Below are 7,530 nucleotides of genomic sequence, written 5' to 3'. Positions count from 1 at the left end.
TTGTGGTCCTGAGGTGCAGGTTTCGGTCCTGAGATGCGGATTGTGGTCCTGATGCCGGTTATGGTCCTGAAGTGTGGGTTGTGGTCCTGAGATGCGGGTTGTTTTCCTGAAATGCAGGTTGTGGCCCTAAGGTGCAGGTTGTTGGCCGGTGTAGTATAGTGCTCAGCAGTTCTGCACCTGTTAGAGCAGTTTTTGTACTTTTTCCGCCTCTTTCTTTGTTTTGTTTTTACTTCAAATTGTTCTTCTTATTAATTCTACAGTGGGGAGAACAAGTATTTGATACACTGCCGATTTTGCAGGTTTTCCTGCTTACAAAACATGTAGAGTTCTGTCATTTATCATATTTACTCTTCAATTGTGAGAGATGGAGTCTAAAACAAAAATTCAGAAAATCACATTGTATGATTTAAAAAAAAAAAAACGAATTAGCATTTCATTGCATGACATAAGAATTTGATCACCTACCAACCAGTAAGAACTCCGGCTCTCACAGACCTGTTATTTTTCTGTAAGAAGCCTCCCGCTCTCCACTCATTACCCGTATTAACTGCACCTGAACTCGTTACCTGTATAAAAGACACCTCCCCACACTCTCAATCAAACTCACTCCGACCTCTCCACAATGGCCAAGACCATGGAGCTCAGGGATTACATTGTGGACCTGCACAAGGCTGGGATGGGCTACAGGAAAATAGACAAGCAGCTTGGTGAGAAGGCAGTAACTGTTGGCGCAATTATTAGAAAATGGAAGAAGTTCAAGATGACAGTCAATCTCCCTCGGTCTGGGGCTCCATGCAAGATCCCACCTCGTGGGGCATCAATGATCATGAGGAAGGTGAGGGATCACACCAGAACTACACGGCAGGACCTGGTCAATGACCTGAAGAGAGCTGGGACAACAGTATCCAAGGAAACCATTGGTTGATCCTGCCAGTAGCATATGCTTGTCTCAAAGATTAAGCCATGCACGTGTAAGTGCACACGGCCGGTACAGTGAAACTGCGAATGGCTCAGTAGATCAGTTATGGTTCCATCATGGATTAAAATCCTGCAGCACACGCAAGGTCCCCCTGCTCAAGGCAACGCATGTCCAGGCCCGTCTGAAGTTTGCCAAAGACCATCTAGATGACCCGAGGAGGAATGGGAGAAGGTCATGTGGTCTGATGAGACAAAAATAGAGCTTTTTGGTCTAAACTCCACTCACCGTGTTTGGAGGAAAAAGAAGGATGAGTACAACCCCAAGAACACCATCTCAACCGTGCAGCATGGAGGTGGAAACATCATTCCTTAGGGCTTCTTTTCTGCAAAAGGGACAGGATGACTGCACCGTATTTAGGGGAGGATGGATGTGCCATGTATCATGAGATCAGAGCATTGAAGATGGGTCGTGGCTAGGTCTTCCTGCATAACAACGACCCGTAACACACAGCCAAGGCACCTAAGGAGTGGCTCCGTAAGAAGCATCTCAGGGTCCTGGAGTGGCCTAGTCAGTCTCCAGACCTGAACCCAATAGAAAGTCTTTGGAGGGAGCTGAAAGTCCGTATTGCCCAGTGACAGCCCCAAAACATCACTGCTCTAGAGGAGATCTGCATGGAGGAATGGGCCAAAATACCAACAACAGTGTGTGAGAACCTTGTGAAGACCGAAAACATGTGACCTCTGTCATTGCCAACAAAGGTTTCTGCACCAAATATGAAGTTATTCTTTTCTGATGTATCACATTCTTATGTCATGCAATAAAATTCAAATTAATTTAAAAAAAAAATCATACAATGTGATTTTCTGGATTTTTGTTTTAGATTCTGTCTCTCACAGTTGAAGAGTAAATATGATAAAAATGACAGAACTCTACATGCTTGGTAAGTAGGAAAACCTGCAAAATCGGCAGCGTATCAAATACTTGTTCTCCATCCTGTGTGTCTTTGTGATGTTCTACCACTAGACAATGTCTGCACCCAGTGACCTGTGGACTGTATAGAGCAGGGTGCTGTCTTGCAGTTTGGTGTGAGGTTTATTGCTTGTTACACCATTGCCCTATCAGTCCTCTTGTTCAAAGTTTACTGCTTTGAGGTCAAAGGTAACACGGTGGGGGGGGTTTCTGTAATGAGCGAGGTAGGATTTCCATGAGTCACAGATGAAAGGTGCTTAGAAAATGTCTCCAGCGATGCCCTGCATCAGCATAAGGTGACCCCTGCTCATCACTGCCCTTTATCAAGTGCCAGGTCAAGGGGTCAGCGAGACCTTCAGGCACCTGTCCTGCTTTATATAACCGTGGGGGTCCTCACCTGTTATACATGGCTGGTCAGAGCAGGACACAAACGGGTGAAGAGGGGGTGGGGAATGACACCGGGGAATTCTGCAGAAACTATGGAGAATTGTCAGTGACCAATTACACAATGTAACATTACTGCAGGTGCTGAGATGATATGTCAGAGCTGATGTCATACACTGCAGACGCGGAGATGATATGTCAGAGCTGATGTCACATTACTGCAGACGCTGAGATGATATGTCAGAGCTGATGTCACATTACTGCAGGTGCTGAGATGATATGTCAGAGCTGATGTCACACTACTGCAGGTGCTGAGATGATATGTCAGAGCTGATGTCACATTACTGCAGGTGCTGAGATAATATGTCAGAACTGATGTCACATTACTGCAGGTGCTGAGATGATATGTCAGAGCTGATGTCATATACCACAGGTGCTGAGATGATATGTCAGAGCTGATGTCACATTACTGCAGATGCTGAGATGCTATGTCAGAGCTGATGCCACATTACTGCAAGTGCCGAGATGATATGTCAGAGCTGATGTCACATTACTGCAGACGCTGAGATGATATGTCAGAGCTGATGTCACATTACTGCAGGTGCTGAGATGATATGTCAGAGCTGATGTCATATACCGCAGGTGCTGAGATGAAATGTCAGAGCTGATGTCACATTACTGCAGGTACTGAGATGATATTTCAGAGCTGATGTCACTTTACTGCAGGTGTTGAGATGATATGTCAGAGCTGATGTCACATATTGCAGGAACTGAGATGATATGTCAGAGCTGATGTCGCATTACTGCAGGTGCTGAAATGATATGTCAGAGCTGATGTCACATTACTCAAGGTGCTGAGATTATATGTCAGAGCTGATATCACATTACTGCAGATGCTGAGATGATATGTCAGAGCTGATGTCACATTACTGCAGACGCTGAGATTATATATGTTACGCCTAGCGCTCCGGGTCCCCGCTCCTCCCCGGAGCGCTCACGGCGTCCTTCTCCCTGCAGCTCCCCGGTCAGCGCTGACCGGGAGCGCTGCTCTGCCATGGCCGTTGGGGATGCGATTCGCACAGCGGGACGCGCCCGCTTGCGAGTCGCATCCCAGGTCACTTACCCGTTCCCGTCTCCTGCGGTCATGTGCTGGCGCGCGCGGCTCCGCTCTCTAGGGCGCGCGCGCGCCAGCTCCCTGAGACTTAAAGGGCCAGTGCACCAATGATTGGTGCCTGGCCCAATTAGCTTAATTGGTTCCCACCTGTTCCCTGCTTATATCTAGTCTCCTCCCTTGCACTCCCTTGCCGGATCTTGTTGCCTTAGTGCCAGTGAAAGCGTTCTTTGTGTGTTTATACCCTGTGTACCAGAACTATTGCTATCTCCCCTGACTACGAACCTTGCCGCCTGCCCCCGACCTTCTGCTACGTCCGACTTTGCTTCTGCCTACTCCCTTGTACCTCGCCTATCTTCAGCAGCCAGAGAGGTGCCGTTGCTAGTGGATACGACCTGGTCACTACCGCCGCAGCAAGACCATCCCGCTTTGCGGCGGGCTCTGGTGAAAACCAGTAGTGTCTTAGAACCGGTCCACTAGCACGGTCCTCGCCATCCCTCTCTGGCACAGAGGATCCACCTCCTGCCAGCCGGCATCGTGACAATATATCAGAGCTGATGTCACATTACTGCAGGTGCTGAGATGATATGTCAGAGCTGATGTCATATATTGCAGGTGCTGAGATGATATGTCGGAGCTGATGTCACATTACTGCAGGCGCTGAGATGATATGTCAGAGCTGATGTCACATTACTGTAGGGGCTGAGATGATATGTCAGAGCTGATGTCACATTACTGAAGGTGCTGAGATGATATGTCAGAGCTGATGTCACATTACTGCAGGCGCTGAGGTGATATGTCAGAGCTGATGTCATACACTGCAGACACTGAGATGTTATGTCAGAGCTGATGTCACATTACTGAAGGTGCTGAGATGATATGTCAGAGCTGATGTCACATTACTGCAGGTGCTGAGATGATATGTCAGAGCTGATGTCATATACCACAGGTGCTGAGATAATATGTCAGAGCTGATGTCACATTACTGCTGAGATATGTCAGAGCTGATGTCACATTACTGCAGGTTCTGAGATGATATGTCAGAGCTGATGTCACATTACTGCTGAGATGATATGTCAGAGCTTATATCACATTACTGCAGGCGCTGAGATGATATGTCAGAGCTGATGTCACATTACTGAAGGTGCTGAGATGATATGTCAGAGCTGATGTCACATTACTGCAGGCGCTGAGGTGATATGTCAGAGCTGATGTCATACACTGCAGACACTGAGATGTTATGTCAGAGCTGATGTCACATTACTGAAGGTGCTGAGATGATATGTCAGAGCTGATGTCACATTACTGCAGGTGCTGAGATGATATGTCAGAGCTGATGTCATATACCACAGGTGCTGAGATAATATGTCAGAGCTGATGTCACATTACTGCTGAGATATGTCAGAGCTGATGTCACATTACTGCAGGTTCTGAGATGATATGTCAGAGCTGATGTCACATTACTGCTGAGATGATATGTCAGAGCTTATATCACATTACTGCAGGCGCTGAGATGATATGTCAGAGCTGATGTCATACACTGCAGACGCTGAGATGATATGTCAGAGCTGATGTCACATTACTGCAGGTGCTGAGATGATATGTCAGAGCTCATGTCACATTACTGCAGGTTCTGAGATGATATGTCAGAGATGATGTCACATTACTGCTGAGATATGTCAGAGCTGATGTCACATTACTGCAGACGTTGAGATGATACGTCAGAGCTGATGTCACATTACTGCAGGTGCTGAGATGATATGTCAGAGCTCATGTCACATTACTGCTGAGATATGTCAGAGCTGATGTCACATTACTGCAGACGTTGAGATGATATGTCAGAGCTGATGTCACATTACTGCAGGTGCTGAGATGATATGTCAGAGCTGATGTAGCTAGAGTAGGGGTTCTGCTATCATTCCATGATATTCGGTACAGGAGATCAGTGCCGGGCTACTTCTGCCCCACCAAGAAAAGACATACTTTGGTCATTAAGGGGTTAAAATTTCATGGGTCACAATAACATCTTAAAAAATGTCCACCGGTTGTTTGGTGCCATCACTGCGCCCCCTGATTGTATAAGATGAGGAGCTCGGTGATATCTCGCCCCTCTCATCCTGATGATGATGACTGTATATGATGAGGAGCTCGGTGATATCTCGCCCGTCTCACCCTGATGATGATGACTGTATAAAATGAGAAGCTCGGTGATATCTCACCCATCTCTCCCTGATGATGATGACTGTATAAGATGAGGAGCTCGGTGATATCTCGCCCGTCTCACCCAGATGATAATGAATGTATAAGATAAGGAGCTCAGTGATATCTCGCCCATCTCACCCTGATGATGATGACTGTATAAGATGAGGAGCTCGGTGATATTTCACCCGTCTCACCCTGATGATGATGACTGTATATGATGAGGAGCTCGGTGATATCTCGCCTGTCTCACCCTGATGATGATGACTGTATATGATGAGGAGCTCGGTGATATCTCGCCCGTCTCACCCTGATGATGATGACTGTATATGATGAAGAGCTCGGTGATATCTCGCCCGTCTCACCCTGATGATGATGACTGTATAAGATGAGGAGCTCGGTGATATCTCGCCCGTCTCACCCTGATGATGATAATTGTTTCTCCATTAGTTGCTGTTTGTTGATCTTACAATTCGCTTCTCGGCCTTTTGGCTAAGATCAAGTGTAGTATCTGTTCTTATCAGTTTCATACTGGTGGAGAAGTCCCACTGGTGTGGTGCTAGTGGGGATGGGTGCTGCATGGAAGGGGCAGGTGTACCGGGGCATTCCGGGGCTGGTTCTGAGGGATCAGCTCGACGGCTGTCCTGATGTGACCGGTTTCTTCCGGGTCTCGCCATGAGGTTGAGGGGTGTAGAGCCGAGGTACTTCTGTGCCTCGGGGAGTGGTGACCCTGAGGTGCCGAAACTCACTGGGTGTTATAACTCACTGAGTGAAAGCACTGCACCTTACTCTTCACCTTTGGCACTCACCCTTGATATCCCGGCCTTCTTGCTAGGATCCGGGAAATTTTTATAGATCCGGCCAGATGACCTGGCAATATATCTGCACTTCATTCACTTATTTATTATTTTTTTGTATGTCACTGTGCCACGTTTCATGTTTTTCTTTGTACACAGGATTGGCAGAATGCGGTGTCCCTCCTGGCGGTCTAGGGGAGGTGTGTGTGGCCATTAGGTTTCTCACCTCCCTGCAACCCCTGGGCATCTTGGCTTTGGTCAAGATGCCATCAGTATACGGCTCCTCGGCTGATACCTTGGTTAACACCTGGGTTGAAGCCAGGAGCATTTTCGGCCCCTTAGTAGCTTCGTCGAAAAGGGGCATCGAACCTGGATCCTAGCAGGTGCCTTTTGGGCCGGAGGTGAAGGGTAGGTATGTTGGGGGGCCTCTCTCCTGTTGTACAAGGGCTTAGCGATAGACCGCATCCTTTGTGCACGTTTTTTAGTGTGACACGTTTGCACTTTTTCATGCGCTTTGGGTGATAGAGAGCACGTTCCTCGGCTCTTAGAAGAAAAAAAAATGATATCTCGCCTGTCTCACCCTGAGGATGATGACTGTATATGATGAGGAGCTCGGTGAAATCTCGCCCGACTCACCCTGACGATTATGACTGTATACCATGAGGAGCTCGGTGATCTCTCTCCCTGATTATGATGACTGTATACAATTAGGTACTCTGTGAAATCTCACTCGTCTCACCCTCCTGATGATGATTGTATATGATGAGGAGCTCAGTGATATCTCGCCCGTCTCACCCTCCTGATGATGACTGTATAAGATGAGGAGCTCGGTGATATCTCACCCGTCTCACTCTGATGATGATGATGACTGTATAAGATGAGGAGCTCGGTGATATCTCGCCCGTCTCACCCTGATGATGATGACCGCATATGATGAGGAGCTCGGTGATATCTCGCCCGTCTCACTCTGATGATGATGACTGTATAAGATAAGGTGCTCGGTGAAATCTCTCCCGTCTCGCCCTGATGATGATAATTGTTTCTCCATTAGTTGCTGTTTGTTGATCTTACAATTCGCTTCTCGGCCTTTTGGCTAAGATCAAGTGTAGTATCTGTTCTTATCAGTTTCATACTGGTGGAGAAGTCCCACT

At 47.4% G+C, this 7,530-nt stretch overlaps 2 pseudogenes; both read left to right on the top strand.

Moving 5' to 3' along the window:
* The first annotated feature begins 6,054 nt into the window (after positions 1-6,054).
* LOC130359044 (U2 spliceosomal RNA) lies at positions 6,055-6,132 on the top strand (annotated as a pseudogene).
* Positions 6,133-7,452: 1,320 nt separating this feature from the next.
* Positions 7,453-7,530, top strand: LOC130359032 (U2 spliceosomal RNA; annotated as a pseudogene).

This window comes from Hyla sarda, chromosome 2 (assembly GCF_029499605.1).
Source record: "Hyla sarda isolate aHylSar1 chromosome 2, aHylSar1.hap1, whole genome shotgun sequence".
NCBI classification, from domain to species: Eukaryota; Metazoa; Chordata; class Amphibia; order Anura; family Hylidae; genus Hyla; species Hyla sarda.
This window is presented reverse-complemented; position numbering and strand designations above follow the sequence as displayed.